Here is a 24,449-nt window from a genome sequence, read left to right as displayed (position 1 = left end):
GTTTGTCTCATCTGCAGAATGAGCGGAGTGGAAAAAAAAAAAAAAACCATGGTTTTCTGGGGTTTTTTTCTTTTCTTTTTTTTTTTTAGACAGAGTCTTACCCTGTCACCCAGGCTGGAGTACGGTGGCTCCATCTCAATTCACTGCAGCCTCTGCCTCTTGGATTCAAACGATTCTCCTGCCTCAGCCTCCCAAGTAGCTGGGATTACAGGCATGAGCCTCCATGTCCAGCTAATTTTTATAGTTTTAGTAGAGATGGGATTTTGCCATGTTTGCCAGGCTGGTCATGAACTCCTGACTTTAGGTGATCTGCCCGCCTCTGCCTCCCAAAGTGTTGGGATTACAGGCGTGAGCCACCGCGCCCGGCCAAGAATCATGGTTTTCTAACCATGGCTGTACAGTATAGTCTCGAGTATAGTGTACAGTTAGAGAAGCTTTCAAAACAAAACAAACATAAACCAATGTCCAAGATCCAGGTTAGAAGAGGGGTCCAGAGACGCTGGCCAACAAAGTTGGGAAGCTCTGAGTTCTCTTCTCCTGGGACCCATCACCCTTAGTATATTCAGTAGGAGAGTAGTGATGGCTGCAGGCAATGTTCATGGCAGCTGTGACATTTTGGCTTCATCATAACTAAACTGGCCAACAGATCAGACTGCAAGTTTTTATTATCCTTTATTGGATGCTTACGTGTGAAATGACAAAATGAGATATTTTGAAAGTATACATTTGATCTTTTTTTCTAGTTACAGATATCATTGTTCGCAGGAGAAAACTTGGAAACACACAAAGAGAAAGTTAAATTCATGCCCATTGTATCACCCCCCATTGCTAATCACTTAGTAAATGTTCAGCCCAATTTGTAATGGCTGCATGTTCCTCCACAGGATGAATGTACTGTGATTTAGTCAGCTAGGCACTGTGCCTTTGGGTTGTTTCCAGTTTTTGCATTAAAAATGATAACATCTTTGTACAAGTATCTCTCCACCTGTCTTTGATTATCTTCTAAATAAAATGTCGAGACTTGAAATTGCTGAGTGAAAAAATGCATATATTATTGCTCTTCGTAGCTATTACCAAATTGTCCCACAGGAAGGGTCTACTAGGGCAAACCACTACAAGGAAGGTTTTCTCACACACTCACCAATGTTAGGTTTTTTTTTTTTTTTTTTTTTTGAGATGGAGTCTAGCTCTGTCTCCCAGTCTGGAGTGCAGTGGCGTGATCTCGGCTCACTGCAAGCTGCGCCTCCAGGATTCACGCCATTCTCCTGCCTCAGCCTCCCGAGTAGCTGGGACTAGAGGCACCCACCACCATGTCTGGCTAATTTTGTGTATTTTTTAGTAGAGACGGGGTTTCACCGTGTTAGCCAGGATGGTCTCGATCTCCTGACCTTATGATCCACCGGCCTCAGCCTCCCAAAGTGCTGGGATTACAGGCGTGAGCCACTGCGCCTGGTCAATGTTAGCTATTAATACTCTCTTTAATCTTTGGAGAAAATAAACCACTTTGGCTTCTATCTCACCTTTGCTTTCTTCATTTCCAATCAACATCTATTGATCAATACCATGTTTCTGGGACAGTCCTCAGACTTACAGACATAAAGATAAATACAATTTAGTTTCTTCCCTGTGAAAGCCCAAATAAAAGGGTGCAGTGCAAAAACACGAAAATACTAGAATAGAAGGATGAATACAAGGACAGGGAGACAATAGCAGGAGTAACTCACCTTCCCAGGGGAGCCCATGAAGTCTTGAGTTGGGGCTTAAACAGTGGGTAGGAATCAAACAGGCAAAAATGGGAGAAGCTCTTTCTATACCTGGATTCTTGTGTGCTGGAACATAAAGACACACGTCATTTTTGGTGAATGATGACAAGTTCAGCCTGGGTATCATCAGAGTGTCAGCAGGAAATGGTTGGCCTACTTAAAAAGGGTGATTGAAACCCTTAAAAATAATTAAAATGGTACATTTTATGTATATTTTACTTTAATTTTCTTTTTTTCTTTTATTTTTTGAGACAAAGTCTTGCTGTCTCCCAGGCTGGAGTGCAGTGGCGCGATCTCAGCTCACTGCAAGCTCCGCCTCCCGGGTTCACGCCATTCTCCTGCCTCAGCCTCCTGAGTAACTGGGACTACAGGCGCCTGCCACCATGCCTGGTTAATTTTTTGTATTTTTAGTAGAGACAGATTTTCACCATGTTAGCCAGGATGGTCTCGATCTCCTGAGCTCATGATCCGCCTGCCTCGGCCTCCCAAAGTGCTGGGATTACGGGCATCAGCCACCACACCCAGCCTCCCTAACATGGGCTGTACATAGTGACTTCCTTTCAAAGAATATGGCATATGGAAAGAGAAGGGGGATAAAAGTAATTTTGCAGTATGGAAACTTGTCAGACACTCCCTTGTCCAGATGATCAAGGTCAACATCACCAGTGGTAGGTCATGTTGACATCATGTTCTCTTGATGCATGTTAAAATTTTGTATTCTTGTTACATGTTGAGGGACATTTTGTAAAATATCTGACCAGTGCTCTTCAAAACTGTCAAGGTCATCAGAAACAAGGAAATTCTGAGAACCTGTCACAACTCAAGAGGAGTCTAAGGAGGTGTGACTAAATGTTATGTAGTATCCTGGATGAGGTCATGGAACAGAAAAATAAAATCTTTAGGTAAAAAATAAGGAAGCGGCCGGGCACGGTGGCTCAAGCCTGTAATCCCAGCACTTTGGGAGGCCGAGACGGGCGGATCACGAGGTCAGCAGATCGAGACCATCCTGGCTAACATGGTGAAACCCCGTCTCTACTAAAAAATACAAAAAACTAGCCGGGCGAGGTGGCGGGCGCCTGTAGTCCCAGCTACTCAGGAGGCTGAGGCAGGAGAATGGCGTGAACCCGGGAGGCAGAGCTTGCAGTGAGCTGAGATCCGGCCACTGCACTCCAGCCTGGGCGGCAGAGCGAGACTCCGTCTCAAAAAAAAATAAAAAATAAAAAAAAAAGGAAGCCTGTGTAAAGTATGGACTTTAGTTAATAATAATGTATCAATATTGTAACAAATGTGTCATACCAACATAAGATGTTAATCATAGGGGTAACTGGCTACAGAGTATAAGGAAGGCTGGGAGTATATGGGAATTGTGTATTATCTTTTCAATCTTTTTATAAATTTAAATTTTTTCTTTAAAAGAAATAGTCTATTTAGGCCAGGCATGGTGGCTCTCTTGAGGTCAGGAGCTGTAATCACAGCACTTCGGGAGGCCAAGGCAGGTGGATCACTTGAGGTCAGGAGTTCAAGACCAGCCTGGCCAACATGGTGAAACCCTGTCTCTACCAAAAAATATGAAAATTAGCCAAGCGTGGTGGCACACATCTGATGTACCAGCTATTTGGGAAGCTGAGGCATTAGAATTGCTTGAACCCGGGAGGTAGAGATTGCAGTGAGCCAAGATCATGCCACTGCACTCCAGTCTAGGTGGCAGAGAGAGACCTTGTCCCCCGCCCCCGCCCCAAGTCTATTTAAAAATTGTACAAGGTAGGGGTAATTGAAGGACTATTTACAAAGATGTGGGCAGGGTTGGAAGAAAACCAACATGGGAGGATGAAGCATCTTGGAGCAAGCAACTTGGGCCTAAAAAAGCAAGAACAGGGAATAGGGTTCAGGTAACCCAGACCTACTGAGAGCTTAGATGGCAGAGGGAATCCCCTGACCAGAGCTGAGGCCCTTAGCAAAGAAAGGCAGCCACAGCCAGGCAGGAAGAGGCTGGCGGGGTGGGGATCAGATCTCAAGCTCATTCTCCATATGCCCTCTTTCTCATATCCTACCAGTGCCCCACCTTTAACCAAATTTAGCCCACAGTCAGAGAGCTCGGGAGGTGGTTGAAGCAGTCCATCAAGGTCAGTCCCCTGCAGATAGGCAGAGAGTGGACCAGAGAGGAGAAATGGAACCCACCCAGCGCAAGTTGCATGAATAAATTGCTGTGATAATACAGCTGCAGTTTTGGGCTGCAGCCAGAGTTTTAGGCTGAAGCCTTAATGTGGCTTACTGCAGAATTTGGACTTTATCCTATACACAAGAAGATAGCAGTCAATTTCATCCTGTGTGCCAAATCAGAATTGGCAACTCAGAGCACTGTGTTAAGAAGGGATCTCAGGGTATCTCTGTGCAGGATTGATGGGGGTGCCTGTGGAGTATGGAGGGAGCCCAGTGGTGAAGCCTTTTAAGAAATAGTGATGTTAGATTCAAGCAGCAACAAATGCAGGACTCACATGAAATCAAACCTTAATGTCTGTTTTGGGTTCTTCATGATACTTCTATTGTCACTGTCACCCACAGATGCTTTAGGAGGAAAAAGTACAAATGGTTTCTTAAGACAGAGGTTGCCATGTTTTGAATCATAAGATCCCATCATTATGACTACAAGCTGATTGAGCCAGGGCTCAGCCCTGGAGTGAAAGGCAGCCTTCTATAGGCTGGTCAGCATTTTATGACATGGCTTGGCATGAGGACATCATCCAATTAAGATCATACATATTGTGCGGTGACTAACAGACTCAATCGAATTGCTCCCTCAGCAAGTCTGAATGCAAGACCCAGACATGAATGGTGGAGTTCTGATAAACTTCAGATAAAAGAAGGAGGTTGTAAAGAAACGGAAGCCCCAACACCCAGGAAACAATAGGAACTCAGAAGCCAGAGCGGGGGGAGGGAATGAAAAGTCTGTAGAAAAGATAGGCCGGACACAGTGGCTCACAACTGTAATCCCAACACTTTGGGAGGCCGAGGCGGGTGGATCACCTGACGTAAGGAGTTCGAGGCCAGCCTGACCAACATGGAGAAACCCTGGGGTGCCTGTGGAGCAAAAAACAAAAAACAAAATTAGCTGGGTATGGTGGCACATGCCTGTAATCCCAGCAACTTGGGAGGCTGAGACAGGAGAATTGCTTGAACCCGGGGAGTGGAGTTTGTGGTGAACCAAAATCATACCTTTGCACTCCAGCCTGGGCAACAAGAGTGAGACTCTGAAAAGGAAAGAAATAAAGAAATAAAGAAAGAGAGAAAGAGAGAAAGAGAGAGAGAGAGAAAGAGAGGGAGAGAGTGGGAGAGGGAGCGGAGGGAGGAGAGGGGAGGGGAGGGGCAAAGCAAAGCAAAGCAGAAGAAAAATTTCCGAGTGGAAAAGAAGCTAAGACTTGAGTATGGCAGACTCCACTGAGCCTAAGAAGCTAGAGAAACTGTTGTGTTTCAGGATAGAATGGCTCAGAGAGGACATTAGGAAAGAAGGTGGCTGTGTGGCTGCTGCAGTTTTCTTCATTCTTGAGGAATTATATTATAAACCCCTCTCAGTGGAGGGAGCTTGTGGGGATCTCCCAGTGCAACCAGAATGTGCTGATCCCTACTACTTTGAGGGATTTGCACATAATTTCAAGTAGGTCATTATTTCTCTCACTGTAGTTGGGAATGGTGGCTGGTGAGGAAGGACAATAGGGAGAGGAAGTTAGATCCCTCCACTCACCTGTGTACCCTCAGGGCCTGACATGCCTGGAACAGCCAGGTACTTAATCCTACCTGGTGAATGGAAGCTTGAAGGGTGTGCTAAACTCACCTTTTTCTGACTTGGAAGAAATTTCCTCTCACAACAGAGGTAACTTATCCCTGGGCACTTGGCCTGGCTGTGTCTTCTTGTAGCTTGATGATTTTCTTTTTTCCTTGTGTTGGCTTCTTCCTTTTCATAAAAGAAACTGATAGAGGGTTCTGATTAATGAATAACTTTTTAATTGCTTTGCTTTCCCCTGATGGATGCCATGAAGGGAGGTATTGCTAAAAAGTTAGTCGATGGTGAAACATCTGACAAGTTTAAAAATGTATTTCAGGGCCGGGTACGGTGGCTCAAGCCTGTAATCCCAGCACTTTGGGAGGCCGAGACGGGTGGATCACGAGGTCAGGAGATCGAGACCATCCTGGCTAACACGGTGAAACCCCGTCTCTATTAAAAATACAAAAAATTAGCCGGGCGAGGTGGCGGGCGCCTGTGGTCCCAGCTACTTGGGAGGCTGAGGCAGGAGAATGGCGTGAACCCGGGAGGCGGAGGTTGCAGTGAGCTGAGATCCGGCCACTGCACTCCAGCCTGGGCGAGAGCGAGACTCCGTCTCAAAAAAAAAAAAAAAAAAAAAAAAAAAAAAAAAGTATTTCAATTACTATGTTTTAGGAAGACTGTGGACAGCGGCCCTGGTGTGATTTTAACTTTTTTGACTTCTAATTAAGATGTCAAGACATTTGCATTTTTCAAAAAGCACTTTCACTTCCTCTTGTTACAGTTTCTGTTAATGATTAAGTCCTCTGTGGTCCCGATAAGAATTATGTCCTGCACAAAAGCATTCTTGTATTTTATCTAGCAGGAGATTTTCTTGTGAGAAAACACTGTCACGGTTTCCAGGCAACGCATCGAGAGTGTTCCTGTCTATATTAGGAATCTATGAAAATACTAAAATTTGGGGCATCCGCCGGTCTTTCTTATTCTTCTTGCCTGGTGAGATACATTCCATATACTGAGAAAGTGAAATATTGAAAAATCAAGGCCAGACTGTGATGTGTATTTTTGATTAAGTAATTTTTAATTTTATAATTGACACGTAATAATTGTATATGTTTATAGGGCACAGCGAGATGTCTCAGTGCGTAGGTGTGTGACTCATGTTTTTTGTCCCCTCAATCTTACTTCAGTCACAACAAAAAGTCCCTGAGGCTTGAGCCAGAGCAGATGAAAAGGGAAGGCACCAATCACCTAAGATCTTGAGGTCAAGGCTTGGGAGTCTTGGGAAAGGGGGCAGTGGTTTCCCTCAACCATTTTAAATATTATTCCCTCCTCCCCCAAATGCTCATCGGCAGTGCTAGACCTCTATTGTTTAATGAAAAAACAAAGCACCCGACTCATTGGTACTTTGTTAATACCATTTATTTGGTAAATGCCTTCATGAGAAATGCCCTTTCTGTCATCTAAGGGTATGTTTTGATTTGTCCAAATGGCAAAAATTTTGTTTCCATAAAATTTTATGAAAAACTGCCCATCAAAGCAAAGATTCCTGTGGGTAGGAGAAAGAGGTGTGGTGGTGAATGCACAGGCTCCTGGGGTAATGTGTCGGCAGCTAGAAAAGATCAGGCCTTAATTGGTGGAAAAAGGGCTTAGGTGACAGATAACTAAAGGGTGACTATGAAATAGAACATCAAGTATTTTGTTTAAAGCTTGACAAATGGAAGGAGCCTCTGTTAGAAGTCGGTTTGTGTATTAGTCAGGGTTCTCTAGAGGACAGACCTAATGGAATGGAGATATATATAATGGATATATATAGATATAGATATATATATAGAGATATATATATAGAGAGAGAGAGAGATGGGGAGTTTATTTAGTAGTAACTCACACAATCATGAGGTCCCACAATAGGCCTTCTGCAGGTTGAGGAGCAAGGAGAGCCAGTCTGAATTCCAAAACTGAAGAACTTGGAGTCCAATGTTCGAGGGCAGGAAGCATCCAGCACAGGAGAAGATGTAGGCTGGGTGGCTAGGTCAGTCTCTCTTTTTACATTTTTCTGCCTGCTTATATTGTAGCTGAGGTGGCAGCTGATTAGACTGTGCCCACTCAGATTAAGAGTGGGTCTGCCTTTCCCACACCACTGACTCAAATGTTAATCTCCTTTGGCAACACCCTCACAGACACACCCAGGATCAATACTTTGTATCCTTCAATCCAATCAAGTTGACACTCAGTATTAACCATCACAAGTCCACCCTTTGTCAACTTGAACCCATGCACATCTCCTGAGATCATACGTAATCTTCATATACAGAAAACAATAAGGTTATAATTATGTCTAACGTAATACAACTATCCTTCGTACAACAGGAAACTCACCAAGCCCCAATGCAAGTACTATTACGTAAAGTTAACAATACTTAAATGCTGATGTGAAGTCAATAAATCTTATGTCATATGATAAAGGAGAAAGGAAATAAAATGAAGATATTTTCTTAGTACAAGTGTATACATGTACGAACATGTTTTTAACAAAAAAATAAGGAAATACTCATGACAATTACAGTCCTGGGTTCTGTAGCTGGTCACGTGGTCATAGCTGGTATTGATGACTACCTTCTACTACCCATTCTATATTCCCTTTGCCTTCAGCAAGCACTTCAGCAGGTTGTGGTTTTTTCCTTGTGGAGCGATCCAAACCTTCATTCCTGAGGGGTCTTGCCTGGATTGGGCTGTTGTAGTTTCCCATTGACCTTAATCACAGGGCATGGTGATACTAAGAGATGCCCTAATGGGTCTTCTGTATTCTATGCATCCTCTTCCTTAACTCTGTAGTGAAGTATCATCTTCATAGTCCCGGTCAGTCACCCCAGGCAGCACTGTAAGTCCTTTCTTAGCCTGTTAACTTAAAGGTAGGAGGAGCCCAAAGTGTCCAGGTGGCAATCTTAACTTCCAGTTTAATGGAATTGTCGTGGTGCCTCCTGGTGGCAGCATTCCCCCCTCTGGAACTAAGACTTCTAGGCCAACAGAACATAACGTCACAGGAACAGGAAGCAAAAATTTTGCTAATGGATCAGTAGGGGTGATGGCAAGTTGTGCTACTTCCACTTCCACCCCTTAATTCCTGGACCCATGAATCTTGACTATGGGAGAAACAGTACCATATATGAGACACTGATTCAGAGCATACACAACCTTCTGGAGAACTTTGCTGCCACCCTGCAAAGTACTGTCACCTTGTTGGCATTGTAACTGTGACTTCAAAAGGCCATACCACCATTCTATCAATCCAGGTGCTTCAGGATGATGGGGAACATGGTCCAACCAGTGAATTCCATGAGCATGAGCCCACTGCCACACATCTTTAAGCGTAAAGTGAGTACCTTAGTCAGAGGCAATGCTGTGTGGAATACCATGATGGTAGATAAGGCATTCCATGAGTCCATGGATGATAGACTTGGCAGAAGCATTGTGTGCAGGAGAGGCAAACCAATATCTGGAGTAAATGTCTATTCCAGTGAGGACAAACCTCTGCCCTTTCCATGATAGAAGAGGTTCAATACAATCAACCTGCCACCAGGTAGCTGGTTGATCACCCGAAGAATGGTGTCATATCGAGGGCTCAGTGTTGGTCTCTGCTGCTACCAAATTGGGCACTCAGCAGTGGCCATAGCCAGGTCAGTCTTGATGGGTGGAAGTCCATGTTCCTAAGCCCATGCATAACCTCCATCCCTTACACCACGGCCAGTTTTTTCATGGGCCCATTGGGTGATGACAGGGGTGGCTGGGGAAAGAGGCTGAGTGGTGTCCACAGAATGGGTCATCCCATCCATTTGATTATTAAAATCCTCCTCTGCTGAGGTCACCCACTGGTGAGCACTCACATGGGATACAAATGTCTTCACAATTTTTGACCACTCAGAGAGGTCCTTCCACATACTTCTTCCCCAAATATCTTTGTTACCAATTTTCCAATCATGCTTCATCCAAGTCCATGACCATCCAGTCAAACCATTGGCTACAGCCCATGAGTCACTACACAATTGCACATCTGGCCACTTCTCCTTCCATGCAAAGTGCACAACTGGTGCACTTCTCGATGTTCTCCCCACTGGGAAGATTTCCCTTCACTGCTGTGCTTCAGGGATGTCCTAGAAAGAGGCTGTAGTGCTACAGCTGCCCACTTTCAGGCAATGCCTGCCTATAGTGCAGAACCATCTGTGAACCAGGCCCTAGTCTTCTCTTTCTCTGTCAACTGATCATAGCGAACTCTCCATGAGGCCTTCAATGCAGGCTGGGGGAGAGAAGGCAGGTGGCAGGAGTGGAGACCAAGGGCATTTGAGCCATTTCCTCATGTAACTTACTTGTGCCTTCGGGACCTGCTCTAGCCCGATCATGTATAGACCACTTCCATTTGATAATGGAATGCTGCTGTTCATGACCCACTTTATAGCTAGATGGGTCAGAAAGCATCCAGTTCTTGATAGGTAGTTCAGGTCACATGGTGACTTGATAACCCATAGTCAAATCTTCAGTTTCCACCAAAGCCTAGTAACGGGCCAAGAGCTGTCTCTCAAAGGGAGAGTAGTTATCTGCAGAAGATGGTAGGGCCTTGCTCCAAAATCCTGGAGACTCCCACTGTGATTCACCTATAGGGTCCTACCAAAGGCTCCAAACAGCATCTGCCACTGACACCTCAAGCACCATTGGATCTGCTGGGTCATATGGCCCAAGTGGCAGAGCAGCTTGCACAGCTGTACTACCTTTGCAACTGCTTGTGAATCTATAATTATCTCAAAAGAAAGTTTAAAAAATCAATACTGCCTTGTAAAAAATGGTTCTGCCATTTTTCTCACAACTTTTGCTACAGGCATTATTTGTATTTCTGCACAAGGAAATGTACAATAGCATTCGGGAGAAGGTGGCTTCTGAGCCTGCCATGCTATTGTTTCCAGAGCTTCAGGGCTTGACTGTCAGCCTTCTGCTAACTGACTGCTTCTATGTGCCAAGGAAAGCACAGAGAAGTGTTTGAGTGTCAGAGAAGCACATTTGTCCTTAATTTTATTTTGATAGACTTGTTTTATAGCCTTATGTTTTGTGTGTTTTTGTTTTTGTTTGAGATGGAGTCTCGCTCTGTCACACAGGCCAGAGTGTAGGGTGCAACCTCAGCTCACTGCAACCTCTGCCTCCTGGGTTCAAGCAATTCTCCTGCCTCAGCCTCCCGAGTAGCTGGAACTCCAGGTGCCCACCAACACGCCCGGCTAATTTTTGTATTTTTAGTAGAGATGGGGTTTCACCATATTGGTCAGGCTGGTCTCAGACTCCTGACCTTGTGATCTGCCCACCTTGGCTTCCCAAAGTGCTGGGATTACAGGTGTGAGCCACTGTGCCCAGCCGTTTTTTGTGTTTTAAAATACTGATTTTTAACATTTTGTTAAGCTACTTTAAATTGGTTTGCAAGTAGATCAAATTTGCGTATTACGATGACTTCAGTCTCTCTTCCAGTTGCCCTTTTTTCCTCTTCAGTCTACAAACATTCTTCAAGTCATTAATCCCCTTCTTCACCCACCGCAGAACATCAGCTTTCAGCCTAGCAGCCCTGGAATCTGATACTCTCTGCTTCCTTTAACCACAGAACATCTTAAAAGAGCCATCTGAGATCTACACTCCCTTCTACTTTTTCACACGTTTTGTGCCTGCTGCACGGCTCTAGCTGGTATAGTGTGAACTAAAAGAAAATAAAACCAGGAAAGTGTATTCAGCATAAGAGATCATTTTTGAGGATTACTTTGTCCATGTGTAATTTCATTGAGAGTAGCTGTCTAATTTTAAATGAAAAGTTTTAAAAATAGTTAATTCTCTTCTGATGTACATAAAAAGTAGATTCCTCCGTATTTAAACTGTATTCTCAACGGTGAGGCCTGGGGCTTTGGCAGGGAGGCTGACTCATGGTTCAGTGGCTTATTTCCCTGGACTCAAGGTCAACAATAGCCATTCCTCATGTGGTAGAACCATTACATTTGTTTAATAGTTAGATTTATGTTCTTCTCCCACAAGTAGTTTTCATCATCAGAAAGTATTTGTCAAATATCCAATTTTAAAAGGTTTATTCAACTGTGTTCTACAAAGGGAAAAATTTAATCACAATATCCAAAGGGTATTATAAAAGTAATTAAAATTCCATATACTTCTAGACATGGAAACACATTCATGATCTATTGTTCAACCAGAAAAAGCAGATTAAAAAGTAGGGTTTATAATATAAAGTTTAAATGTACACATTTTAAAACTGTAGAGCATATATTTGAATATATTTTTTCAAAAGGATCTGGAGTGATGAACCAAATGTTTCCAGTGGTGGTTCTTAGGCACAGAGGGTTTAAACGTCATTTTTATTTTCTTACTTGTAATTTTCTGTGTACTCTGCATTGTTTACAATATGAAGGTAGGAATTTTATGTTTAGAAAGAGTTCAATTATTTTCATTTTATAAAAAGATTCTGAAGACATTTTGTACTTTTGAGGAATATTAGCTACTAAGATTATTACCATTGATCCATATGAGAACCTTAAAAAATTATCATTGACATCTTTTGTAATAAAGTGCCAAATATCAACTGTATTGATTATGATCCTTACCTTGAAGAAATATTTATTAAACTATGTGAAGTACTCCAGTAGATTTCTTTTTTTTTTTTTTTTTTTTTTTTTTGAGACGGAGTCTCGCTCTGTCGCCCAGGCTGGAGTGCAGTGGCCAGATCTCAGCTCACTGCAAGCTCCGCCTCCCGGGTTTACGCCATTCTCCTGCCTCAGCCTCCCGAGTAGCTGGGACTACAGGCGCCCGCCACCTCGCCCGGCTAGTTTTTTTTTTTGTATTTTTAGTAGAGACGGGGTTTCACCGGGTTAGCCAGGATGGTCTCGATCTCCTGACCTCGTGATCCGCCCGTCTCGGCCTCCCAAAGTGCTGGGATTACAGGCTTGAGCCACCGCGCCCGCCCAGATTTCTTAAATGAAACAAAACAGTGCCCCTATGTCTCTGCATAAAGACACCACACGGAATTACAGTCTATCTTTTCCTTTTCTGTCCAAGCAACCACATGAAATGCTAAGAACTTAAAATACATAGTATTCTTTTGCACTAATGGAAATTTCTAATTGCACTGAAAGATTTCAGCCTTAAAAAGATCTTTTCTTGGGCAAAAAATATATTCTTAAAGAAGTCAGGAACATCTTAAGAGAAGCAGATGTTGAATGTTGTATCTCCTCTTCCCTTTGGTATATTTTTGGCATGTGTCTTCCGTTGTTTCTTTAAAAGTTGCTTTTGAATATCTCTTTTAATTGCTGTAGGTCCTTGTTTTAGCTATTTACTCACTTGCAGGCAATGTCTTGGGCATGCTTTGTGTTGGATCTTGGTTTCTCTTCAACTGGTGACAGTGGTTGAAGTAAAGGGATTTTTAAGGTAGGATTAAATAACAATACTTCGTACTTATAGCAGACATAAAAATATTATCTGATAGACTTTTTATACTAGTGTGTTTTAAAAGTACCTTTTTATCTTCTCCCTTTTTTGGCTTTATTGGGTGATGTTTTTCATAAGTACAGAAAAACATTGAACAATTTAATTGTGTAATTCATCTTCATGTCCGTGAATGTTAGATACCAGTATCATAAAATTTGATTAATTATGCAAATATCCTTGAACATATAAAATACCCAGTCCCCGAGGTGATTACTAAATGAGTTTCTTTTGGCTAAGAATCTAAAATGTTTTTTAAGAAACCAAAATGTAAGTTTCTTTTTGCAACGTGTTTCTGTACTAGTATTTGAATTCTGAAGTATCTAATGGTTTTTGAATCCACTCTAATATAATGGTGTAACATTGGAAAGATCTGTCCCAGGGGACCCCTAAATTTACCCTTCCTCAGAGCAGACAGTTTTATAGCCCTCAGTATTAAGATTCAGACCACAAGCTCAGCAGGAGTCAGTAGATCAGTCAGAGTGGAGCCTCGCTGAACAAACCTGAAATCAGAACGATCAAATATTGAATCATGACATGATAGTAAGGAATGCCTCCAGAGTAATTGTCACATTTACTTGTAGTGACCTTTATAAAATACCCATACTTGAAAATGATATTTTTAATGTTTCCTCCTCTAAAAAAATTGTCACAATCTTAAAATTGGAAGCATTGCCAGAATGGCAATTGTCTGGTGAGGCAGAAGTGCTGCATCATGGAGTGAAATGATTCTTGGCTTTGCCCCATGAATCATATTTTTTTTAATTTCAGCTTTATTTTACTTATTTTTTAAAAATTTAATTTAGATTCATGGAGTACATACGCAAATTTGTTATATGGGTATATTGCTTGATGCTGAGGTCTGGATGTCTAACGGTCCCATCACCCAGGTGGTGACCACAGTACCTGATGAGTCATTTTTCAACCCTTGTCCCTCTCCTTCCCTCCCCATTTTGAAATCCCCTGTGTCTATCATTCCCGTCCTTGAGTCTGTGTGTACCCAATGTTGAGCTCCCACATATAAGTGAGAACATGCAGTATTAGGTGTCTTTAGCTTATTTTACTTCCTAAGAAATGGATTTATGAGCGGCTACCACAGAGAAAAGGAATGTTGATAATTTTCTTTCCTGTTGCTCTTCCCTGTCATTTCTTCTCCCTGGTATTTTCTTTGCAGGTCTGTGTTGTGCCAAGAGTAGATATTGTTTGTTTTCCACTTGTTTGTTATTTTTAAGCATTGGTTTTGGTGCTGTTGACTTAGGTTGTGTTATACAGGGATCTTGGCTATAGTGAATCCTTCATGGCCTCACATGGCCCCTCACAGAGGTCTGTGTGTTCCGTGTCTGTGCTGTATTTTGCAGGGGAGGCAGTGCATAGGCTAAGAGGGTGCTTGGCTTCTTACACATCTAAGACATGTCATGTAACCTCTACTGTAACCTCTACCACCTTGGTTTCCTTATCTGTGAAATGGGAGGAAATAATCACATATACCTCCTAGAGTTCTGAGATACAAATAAGATCATCTGCGGAAGTGAACACATGGTATTTGATGTCAAGTCAGCCTTCAAATTGTTATTTTTACTATCGTCTCTACCATCCCACCATCACCAATGCTGCTGTTGCTGCTACTACTACTACTGCCACTTCTATTATTTTAATCCAACAAGGTCTTTTCCAAGAAGAAATTCCTCTCTTGTTGTAGAGCGTGGGTGATGGGAGACGAGGGACCTTGGAACCATACAGATGGTGCAGATCTACTTTCTTATACCACTTCATAAGGGTAGACTCTAGTTTGAGCTAATCAGGTGCTTTAAATTGTTGCATTGCAGCATAGGGAAGCATTCAGCCATATTGTTTTCCAGGATTTGCATGGTAGGAGTTTGGCAGTCCTTCCTTCTGGTGGTCTGTGGCACCCAATCATTTGCCACAAAAACGCTTTTCCAGGTTCTGCTTCTTTTCATCTACACTTATTGAGTTGTGGAAAATTTTAAAGAGTTTCTTATTCTGAAAAAAAAACAATTAATATTCAGCCAGTATTTATCAAGCAGATACAATGTGCCAGACCCTAGATTTGCCTGTGAGCCCTCTGGGGTGGATACACCTGCTGGTCCCTGCTCTTGAAGAGCTCTCAGTGCATTAGTGGAGACAGGTAAACAGGTGAGCAGGACATATGAGGGAAAAGGACAAATTCTTTCTAAAAGTTCATCTGAACAAGATCTCTTTTTCTCAGAGTCCTTGATTCCCCATGAGGAAACACCGAACCAACAATTTTGAGTGCGGTTGCCTCCAAGACTCCTGATAGAAATGTTAAGAGGATTTGAAACTTACCAAGCATAGAACTAGGTACAGCAGAAGATCTCAGGCTTTAGAAAAGAATACATTTTGGGTTTGGGGAAAAAAGTCCTTGGAAATTTTTTTATTAGAGTATATGAAGTATAGATTCATGCATAACACTAGAATATTGTAAGCTAAGAGAATTTTAAGATGGGAAAATAAATTGTGAGCATGGGTAATAAGATAAAACTTTGAGCATGCAGGCATCCAGACTCCAATTAGTCCCTGGCCAGACCCCAACCCAGGAGACAGTTAACTGTCCAGGGACCAGGAAGAGAAGATCCTTTAGAGGTCCTTGACTCTGGGCAAAGTTATGAGAATAAGGCCACCTCTGTGGAGCCCCTATGGGTAACGATCATCCCACGTAAGGTGAAGATAGTAACTAATTGCTGTTGCTGCTGCTGAAACCTGGCCTTGCTGAACTTGGAGCTCCTTGAACCTCAGAGCTGGGGGTCACAAACCAGGACTTGTTGGACCAAGCACTGACCACAGACATACTTCATTCACACATGGCTTTACTAGTGGAGCCTTTCTAAACTTTCTGCCTTCTGTTCTTTGAGAAAATGGGAGCTGTAGCAGCACTGGTTTGCATTCCTGCATAATCATAAGAGGTTGCTTTCCAGTTCCAGCTGCTTCCTTGCGCCATAGCAACTCCCTCAGTCCCCAGGACTCTCTCTTGTCCCACACCTGCAGTTGCTTTGCTGACTCATACCACTTGCTTGACCCACATAGGCATTTGAATTCAGTACTCCTGGCCTAGAAATTCTAGAAAGAAGGAGAATAGGCAGGGTTCCTGAGGGAGAAGGACTGTGCTACCCTTAGGACTAGGATGCCCCTGTCTAATGCTCCCTGATGTAGGCAGCAGTCCCCAGAGGGGAGGCTCAGAATCACTTTGGAATGATTAGACCATACAGAGCTGTGGTTCCCAATGGGAGGATGTGTGGAAAAGGCTGACGACTAGCAATTAGGTGTGAAGTCTTCTTCTTCTGTGCCTGCTCTGCAGACCTAGAAGCCTTAGATGTCCTCTCCTCTGAATCCTCCCAATGCCAGGCTTAGATGGATCTACTGCCTACCTCATCATCCGGGTACCAGCCCAGGAATTTCCTGCTTGACCTAGGCTGATGAGAAAGGCTATAGTGGGCTTTGCAGAATGTAAAGGGTTCGGATTGTCAGAAGAGTTGGAGAGAACATTCCAGAAGGGCAGAACTACAGAGCAAAGAACCAGAGGTGGGATTAAATGTGTCATGTGGCAGGAACATTTGGGGACTGACAAGAGCAGAGGAACGAGTGGAAATAAAGTCACGGGTCTACTCAATCTGCCCTTGAATGCTAGGTGAACACTCTGGGGGCTTATACCTAGAGAAACCAGTCATTGTTCATTTTAAATCAGGGGGTAGCCTGAAGAGTGTTGGTAATGAGGGAGCTGAGTATGGTATAGGTTGAAATAGTGAGAAATAAGAGGTGGAGGAGTCATTGGAAGGTGGTGACTTCAGTCACCTTGGATTTCTTGGTTGCTGGTAATGGCAGGAGAGTGGAGAGACAGGGATGAGTCAGAGACAACAAACACAAAACAAACAAAGATCCCAAGAAAACCTTTTTTTCTTATTGCAGAAGCAGTATGTTTTTAATGTAGGAACTATAAATAGTCAGAAGTTTTAAATGTAACAGTCAATCCGAGTACCCAGAACCCTGAGGGTTAGTTGTTGCTATCCTGGGGAATAGCTTTCTAGATGATGTTTTCTATGCATAGGTTGTATCCATCTTTAATAAAAATATGGTTTTCCAGCTTAATTTTCTAATGTATAAGTCCATCTTTAGCTTTGTTCCACATTAATAAACATTCATGTACAAAACTTTAATCATTATTTAATTTGCTATTCATTATTCATCATGATTTATCTCTGCCAGCCAATTAAGATCCTTCCCATTTTTGGCTGATGTAAACACTGGAATAAATATTTAATGTAGATATTCATTTGATTGAGCCATTTTGAACAGATTGACAGGACTCCGAGATGGATGCCTTTTTTGTCCTTCGTATCCAATCATAACTCAACATTTGGAGCCTGAAGGACTGGGGCATGATCATGGTGTTGTTATTGAAATAAATGAGAAAATATGGAAAAAAGAAAGATTAAGTCACAAAGGAAGTCTGCAAACTCAGTAGTAAAGAAATTTTTGCTGCTGTAGGTGTCATAATCCCTGTTAATAGTTGCTTGACATTTTTATTTTTTTCTCATAGAACAAGAGGTTAGAGGCTGATGGATGCTGACATTTGTTCAGCTGCTCCACAATATCATCAGAGACTCAAGCTGCCTCTTTCTTTATGCTCCTCCATGTTTGGCCTGTTGGCTTGTTGCCTCATGTGCTAAGATAGCTGCTGTTGCTTCTGACATCAGAACCATGTTCCAGCTAGGAGCAAGGTGGAGTAGGGATGGCTGCCTGTATCCTTTTTATAAAGAAAACAAAAGCATATCCAGGAGATCTTGCCCCTGACCCACGCACCTCCCTACTTCTCACTGACAAGACTGAGTGTCGTGGCCACCCCTAATTGCAAAGGATGTTGGGAAAGGAGGAAGTTGAATTGCCAGACTGACTCGCGCTATTGCCTGAGGTTTGGCCTGAGTCTGAGTTCTGCTAACAAGTCACAAGAAAGTGGGTAGTGTCGGGTAAGCAATTAATAGTGTCTGTATGCTATGCTTTGAGAAATTGAGTTACTGGGCATTCAGGAGGTTTTGTTGTAGGCAGTAAAGAACCCCGATATCTGGGCCAAGGCTTCATGATAAAAGAGAAGATTAGAGTGACGGTTGCAGAACCACAGAGGGAACAGAGGTTGATTAATCCGACGCACAAAAGTTAAATAACAGATTATTCCATTTGAAGAAGAAAACCCTATGAGAAGTGAGAAGAACTATGCTTTACTACGTTATACATAGATGGTTTCATTTAATTCATGTAATTTTCCTAAATGAGAACCTAGTCATTCTACAAATATTTATTGAGTGTTTACTATGTGCCAGCCACTGAGTTAGGCACTGGGAATACAGTGGTGAGTAAAACAGGCAAAGCCTCGTCAATGCTGAACTCACAGGTTACTGAAGGAGGTAAAAAAATAACCAGAGGGGCACATAACAAATAATGTCAGTAGAAATAAGCACAGCAAGAAAACTTATAGTTAAACAAGAGGATAGAGAGAGCAAGACATGTGTATTTCTGACACCACGAAGAAATTTCTGCTGTCACCATTTTATTGCCAAGGACACCGAGGCAGGCCAGCCAGAATCCCAAGTGACCCGGTGGTATTCGGCAGAACCTGGCTTATGATCTAGGTTGGACTCCAAAGCACATGCTTGGGAATACATCATGCAGCTGGGAATTGGGGAAACATTTAGTGTCTGCATCTAAGTGGAGAGCTGGAGTCTCTCATGGGACTCGGTGAGAAGAATTCAAGCTCTGTACCATAAAGCTCTTTGGAGTTTTATCTTTGCTCTACGTCAGGAACACTCAATGCATGATTTTTACCATGACTTCTTGGTCTCTGCTGGCCAAGTGTTATTGTTCAGACAAAAGGACTGTACCCCACCATAGCATGAGCCACGTGGGACATACCAGCACCTGCTTTGTGTGCAAGCTGGAGGGATGGTTGAAAAGAGCACAGGCTCTGGAATCTGACTGATTGGGTTTGCACACTTCCTCTCCCACTTGTTGGCGCATGAACATGGGCAAGTTAACCTCTATGGGACTGAGTTTCCCCACCTGCAAAGTTTCTACTGTGTTGTAGTGAAGAGCATGTGAGATAAGGCAGATAATGGGAGCACAGGAAATGCTTAATAAACACTGTGTTGTTTTTGTTGGTAGCGTTTAGAAACTCTTTGCATTATTTTCTGTTATGCTCACATTGCAGAGCTAGCCTCAGAAAGACACGTTTTTCCATGCAGAAATCTCACATTCACAAGTTTATAAATTGTGAACAGCCTGACGACATGATAAGGCACTGTGTTCCCCTGATGGCATATTTCTGAAGCACAGCATGCTCAAAATTTTATCTTCCCATTTTACATGCTTTTGCAGACAGCACAATATGGAACCGGTCAGGCTCCTAATTATGACAGCAGTCCAGAGCCAGAATCCAATCATCCAGTTGACAAAGGACTTGGTACAGAGAACGGTGACCAGCTGTTCCCCATCTCCAGTGAGCAGCGAGTAAGAGGAAATGGGTTTAAGCTGCATGAAGGATTTGGGTTATTTATGGCAGAATTTCCTGACCGTGAAGGTTGCTCAGCATTAGGACTGGATTACAGAGAGAGGTTGTAGAATTCCCGTCTGTGGAGATTCCGAAAACATGTTCTTGTTTGCGAGGTTAGGACTGGATTACAGAGAGAGGTTGTAGAATTCCCGTCTGTGGAGATTCCGAAAACATGTTCTTGTTTGCGAGGTTAGTACAGATGCTGCCTTCCCACTGTGCGTTCTGTCTTGTGTCTCTCCCTTTCTACCCATCTGGTCCTTGTAACCAAATGAACCTTCTCTAAGACATTGCGGGCGGGGCTGCTATGTGGAGAAGGGAAAAGGGATCACAGTGAACTGGTCAAAACATCATCCACTTTTTGACATTTTGATTGCAGGCTTTGCCATTTTAGGTGAGGACATACAAACACAAATTCATTTAGTTAACCTAGGACTGAAAAGACCACCTGGGCCAGGTGAAAAACAAAAATGGTCAGGTTTACAAGTTTGATAAACTTGGAGAACACGTGCCCCATCCTAAGGACACAGGCTTTGCTCTGGTCAGCCAACTCTTTTTTTTTTTGAGATGAAGTCTCGCTCTGTCACCCAGGCTAGAGTGCAGTGTGCAGTCTCAACTCACTGCAACCTCCACCTCCTGAGCTCAAGTGATTCTCCTGCCTCAGCCTCCGAAGTAATTGGGACTATAGGCACCCGCCACCATGCGCAACTAATTTTTTGTATTTTTGGTAGAGACTGGGTTTCACCGTGTTAACCACTTCTTATCACAAGGCCTGTGGGAATGCACACTGTTGCCAAGCTGATTTTCAAGGGCGGTATGAAATCTGGGGAGTTTTAAAATTCTGGCAACTAATATTTTAAGAGCCAGTTATGTGTGTATCAAGGCGAACACAGATCTGTGGGTCATAATTCTATGTGCAGGGCGCTTGTTTGTGACCTCTGATCTGTGAGGTCACCTTGGTCTGTTGGCCCTTCTAGCAAGTAGGGGAATGAGCATCTCTCCAAGTTCAGACACGGGTTTGAGGTGGCAGAATTTGTCTTTTAAAATGGAAAACCTATATATTTACATTTATGAGCTGAACCATAAGAAAATGACATTTTTATGTATTGACAATAATCAAATGTTGTCAATTTCATGTGCTTCAATCTGAAAGGAATCATCCACTAAAGCGAAACTAGAATCTGAAATATAGACTGTGTTCTGTCCTGCAGCATCAAACATTTCTGCCTCCTCTGAGACGAAGAAAGCACTCACTCACTGTTCTGGCACCCCACGTTATTTACTAGCAGACCGTGCCTGGCAGATGGAGGTGACATCAGCCATTGCCTGAATAACATCCATCTTCTCATTTGCACCAAGCAGCTTCAAGAGTCTGCCCTTCCCGGGACTAATGGCTTTAACATTGTTGAAGTTCCTTTTAGCAGCAGCATAGCCATTTGTGGAAATTTTCCAAATAATCATCTTTCTCTTCTTTTCTCTTTCCATCAATTAGGCTATCATTTTCTATAGATATTGTTAGTTTCTGTCGGTATCATTGCAGAAATCAACTGGACATAGCTGAGGGTGAAACAGTTGTTATCCTCAGGCAGGTAGACACACTCCACCTCCAAAAGCAGTAAGATCAGTTTCTTCCAGGATCCGCAACTGCAGTGATTCAGGTGTGAATCGGATTGCTTACTGATGGTGCATTCTCTTGAACAAAACAGTGCATTCAGGGAGACGCAACTGGCCGACGACCTAATGGGAACCTGGAGGGGAGGTTCTACCTCAGATGCCACATCTTCCCTGCCACTCCCAGACCAAATCCTGAGGTTTGAAAAGGGGGTTGGTACCAAGCCTTTGTCACGTTTGAGAGAAAGACAGGAAGAGAGCCTCACTTTTCTCACTGGCTTTCCCATGCATCCTAGAACTCAAACTCTGATGAAAGCATTTCTTTAGTTCCAAGAGCTCTCTGGATGAATAGGGTAATGGGTTTCTTTTTATTTTCTTCTTTTTTAACTATTTAATGTTTACTTCATATTCATTTTTAAACAGCAACCTCTTTGTGAATTTCCTTCATAATATAGAAAATTTATTTTGACCAAATGGATAATGCATTTTTATTGTCTTAATTAACTGGAATTCCAACATTCCCTTCCCCCATTTCTTGGCTTTTAATGAAAAGTAGCAAATGAATAAAAACTATACAAAAAGAAAAAAAAACTATAATCAGAGACTTAACCAAACAAAACTCCCCACTAAAACCAAACTTTGCAGAAACAGTTTTCAAAGTTCCTATGAAATCAATCATCTGGAGATATATTTTGAAGGGAAAAAAAAAGTGCTCTGTAAAATGATTAGCTTAGTTTCTTCATGTGTCCTAAAAATGGGCAGGTGGATATAATCTACTTCTTACCCCACTGATGGTGAATACTTTGAAAGTCATATTAATCATTTAGAAAGTATGTGACCACACATGAGACACCCCAGCTGCCTCTTTGTCTGGTCTCATAAGTGTGTGCAGAATTATTTTTGTGCCCAAAGCACCTAAACCCTACACGCTCTGTGTAGCTGACTGAGAAACTGCAGAGCAGATGTCTGAAGGACTGATGTGCTGAGCCCTGGGCTGTGTTGTGAGGCACAGCCATCTCCAGCTAGCCTTCCTTGTATCCGATGCTTGCTAGACTTTCCCACTGACCACAGGCTCCCCATAGCTTTGTGCCTCGGTTTGTAGATTGATGGCAATGCAAGGGGACTAAAAGTAAAGAAAGACAAATGTCAAACTCTTAATCAAAGGAAGGAAGAGAAGGGAAAAGATCTATAAGTATAAAAATATTTTTTCATGTTTACTGAGCCTGGTAGCAGAGATACATGGAAACTCATTGCCTAGCAGTTGTTTAATGCTGATGGGTGGAGTCATCATTATTACTATCATCGAGAACTTTTATTTACTCAGCACTTTCTGTATGTCAGGCACTGTCTAAATGCTTCTCATGCATCGATGCATTTAATTTTCACAGCTCTGTAAAATAAGTACAGCTGATCCTTGAGCAACATGGATCTGAACTGTGTGGGATCACTAACAACAGATTTTCTTTTTTTTCACATAAATTTGTACTTTTATTTCTTATTCTTGAGGTTAGATTCTAAACCCTAAAGATATCCAAACTGGTATTAGATCTACTTATCTATAGCCAGAGACAGCTTCTATCATGTTGTCCTTAGCAGCCAAGGTTATTAAAGTGTTTTTCCTCCAGGAAGATCCAATAGGAAAAAAGAAAGCAACCTCTCTGATTAGGCTCCAGCCATACCCCACCTTCCATCAAATTGACTGGATAGGCATAAGGGAAACCAGAACATGTGGTTTCCAAAAAAGAAAAATCCTATGAGGGAGGGGAGGAGGGGAGAGGAAGGATTCAGTCAGTGCCCAGAGTCAAATTGAGTAATATCAATTTTACTCACCTTCACACATCTTCAGGTTGCATGGTTTGTGGAGTACTAAAATACCTAGTTGTCTGCTTTATTACATTATGGGTTTCCCAAGCAGTTTCCAAGGCAAACTGGCAGGATAATTTGACTGGAACTGCATGCAGGAATGCAGAGATTCCTCTCCACAGTTAGAGAAGGGACTTTTCCAGACCTGATTGTTCCAGAACTGGGTGCACCGGGTCTGAGTGTTCCAGGAGTGTTTGCCCCAGGACTGGATGTTCAGGCTCTGGTTGCTCCAGCTTGAATTGCTCCAGGTCTGGTTGTTCCAGATTGGAAGATTCCCAGTCGTGTTCACCAGGCATTCCTGGTGGTAGGAAGAGTAGAGGCTGGGGTAGGTAGGTGCTGAGGCCTGAGTCACACCATTGCTATTCTGTGGCCAGTTGTTTTTCTGCCACCTCTTAGATTTCATTCTCTGGTTCTGGAACCAGGTCTTCCCTTGTTTATAGCTCAGGTTGAGGATGTTGGAAAGTTCTTGCATATGCTGAAGGCTGAGGTATTTCTGTCTCTGAAATCTATCAATGGGTACAAACAGCTGGGTGGAAGAGAACAAAGTTCTGGTCTTCTGTTTCTTGACTGGGACCTTGTCTTCCTTTTGGGGGGGCACTATTCTCTGCAGCAGTGGGTTGTTTGCCTTTGGGACTGGTGGGAGAATCAGGGCTCTCCTGAATAAGCAGATCCATGGAAGAAGGAAGAGGAGAGACAGTCTCAGTGTGAGACATCTCAGCGGGAGACATTTGCAAGGATGGATAGTTTTCTACAGGCCCACAAATCACAGGCATAAGTGAAGATTCTTTACAATCAGATGCTTCGAAGCAAGGCAGGCTTTGGGGACAAGCTGGATCCATACTCATGTTATTACTGGGGAAGAGAAGGAAAAAATTTAAGAGCTGGACTGGAAAAAATGGCTAAGGCAACGTTAAGACTTTTTTCTGGAAGATCTTAGAGAAATATGACCTCCAGAACTGAAAGTATCAAGAAGTTGGGATGAAGTAAATCAGCTCCACAACAACAGGAGGCAACCAGCTCAGTCCAGCAAAATGTCAATAATAGATTTTCTTCCACCTCTGCCACCCCTGAGACAGCAAAACCAACCCTTCCTCTTCCTCCTTCTCCTCAGCCTACTCAACGTGAAGACAAGAAAAAAAAATGTGATGATCTACTTTCACCTAATCAATATTAAATATATTTTCTTACGACTTTCTTAATAACTTTTTTTCTCTAGCTTACTTTATTATAAGAAGACAGTATATAATGCATAGAACATATAAAATATGTGTTGATTGACTGTTTAGGTTATAAGTAATGCTTCCAGTTAACAGTGGGCTATTAGTAGTCAAGCGTTTAGGAAGCCAAAAGTTATATGCAGATTTTT

General features: G+C 42.7%; 1 protein-coding gene and 1 pseudogene across 2 annotated transcripts in view; one reads left to right on the top strand and one right to left on the bottom strand.

The window, feature by feature from the left end:
- The window catches only part of SGPP2 (sphingosine-1-phosphate phosphatase 2), a 140,159-nt gene that overhangs the window by 4,290 nt on the left and 111,420 nt on the right, over positions 1–24,449 (top strand). The window lies entirely within an intron of this gene.
- Positions 23,053–23,928, bottom strand: LOC115893238 (annotated as a pseudogene).

The sequence above is a fragment of the Rhinopithecus roxellana genome, chromosome 14, assembly GCF_007565055.1.
Source record: "Rhinopithecus roxellana isolate Shanxi Qingling chromosome 14, ASM756505v1, whole genome shotgun sequence".
Classification (NCBI taxonomy): domain Eukaryota; kingdom Metazoa; phylum Chordata; class Mammalia; order Primates; family Cercopithecidae; genus Rhinopithecus; species Rhinopithecus roxellana.
Note: the sequence above shows the minus strand (reverse complement) of the source record. Positions and strands in the feature narration are given on the sequence as shown.